Below are 1,295 nucleotides of genomic sequence, written 5' to 3'. Positions count from 1 at the left end.
GAAAGGGCAAGATCCCGGATACAGGTGGCCGAAATGAGCTTTCTCCGCAGGGCGGCCGGGCGCACCCTTAGAGATAGGGTGAGGAGCTCGGTCACCCGGGAGGAGCTCAGAGTAGAACCGCTGCTCCTCCACATCGAGAGGAGCCAGCTGAGGTGGCTCGGGCATCTGTTTCGGATGCCTCCTGGGCGCCTTCCTAGGGAGGTGTTCCGGGCATGTCCCACCGGGAGGAGGCCCCGGGGAAGACCCAGGACACGCTATGACATAAAATATGTCAGTAAATACCCCACTTGTGAATTTTTTAACGCTTTTACATGTCTTAAAAAGGCAGTTGATAACAAGTGGCTAAATGAAACTGCAGAGGCTGTCTGGGATATTAACCTTCATCACACTGAACATGGAGACTCACTTCCTTCCTCACTAGCCTGCCTTTACCTTCTCATTATGTTTAAACTTGTGCACTTGCTAACTGTTCTAATTAACTGACACAGCCATGGTCACTAGCTAGATCAGGTCACACTAAGGGGAAGGGAATTAGTAGAAGAGGTAAATGCACTAAATCAAATTACAAATTGGAAGCTCTAGTGGTGATGCTGAAGTCATGGGACTGTGGCGTAGTTTGTTTATACCCTAATGATTGCTTTTTACTTCGGGGGATCATATTTGAGCTTCAAAAATCATAAAAGTGATGTTGACTTGTAAAGATGATCTTGCTGAACAAAATATTCAACTGTCATAAACTATTGTTTGTCACAGATCTTATTTTCTGCAAAAATCCAAAAGCCTATGGAAAAACCCCACTGGCGTTTTGTTGAGGGAACCAGGGTGATGCTACCTGGAACAGAGTGCAATATCTATTTGTCTTTATATAACACAAGCCAAGTGCTCTGTCACCTGATTTCAATATATTAATAATAATAATATTCAATATATAAATATTTCTACATATTTAGGTCACAAAAGTGCCTGCACTAACACACATAAATAATGGCTGTTGTACAGCACAAACCGACTCCAATCCTGTCAGTGACAATTCCATAAAAATTTCAAACTGTTCATATGAGGTGAATAATGCACTACGATAACAAGAGCTGAGAGCCTGGCAACAGGGAGCAAGACACAACATCAGCATCATTGTGGATGTAGGTCATGGCAACAGGGAGCAACACACAACATCGGCATCATTTTGGATGTAGGTCACGACGCCAGAAGTGGAGAGAGAACATACTCAATAACTGTAACTGTGTATCGCCACTTCATGTCATTTCCACTGGTATTTTTCACTGTGTGTGAAAGCA

At 43.6% G+C, this 1,295-nt stretch overlaps 1 protein-coding gene across 1 annotated transcript in view; it reads right to left on the bottom strand.

The window, feature by feature from the left end:
* Positions 1 to 1,295, bottom strand: part of tlcd2 (TLC domain containing 2) — an 18,625-nt gene that overhangs the window by 12,656 nt on the left and 4,674 nt on the right. The window lies entirely within an intron of this gene.

Source organism: Monopterus albus, unplaced genomic scaffold (genome assembly GCF_001952655.1).
Source record: "Monopterus albus unplaced genomic scaffold, M_albus_1.0 scaffold45.1, whole genome shotgun sequence".
NCBI lineage: Eukaryota > Metazoa > Chordata > Actinopteri > Synbranchiformes > Synbranchidae > Monopterus > Monopterus albus.
Note: the sequence above shows the minus strand (reverse complement) of the source record. Positions and strands in the feature narration are given on the sequence as shown.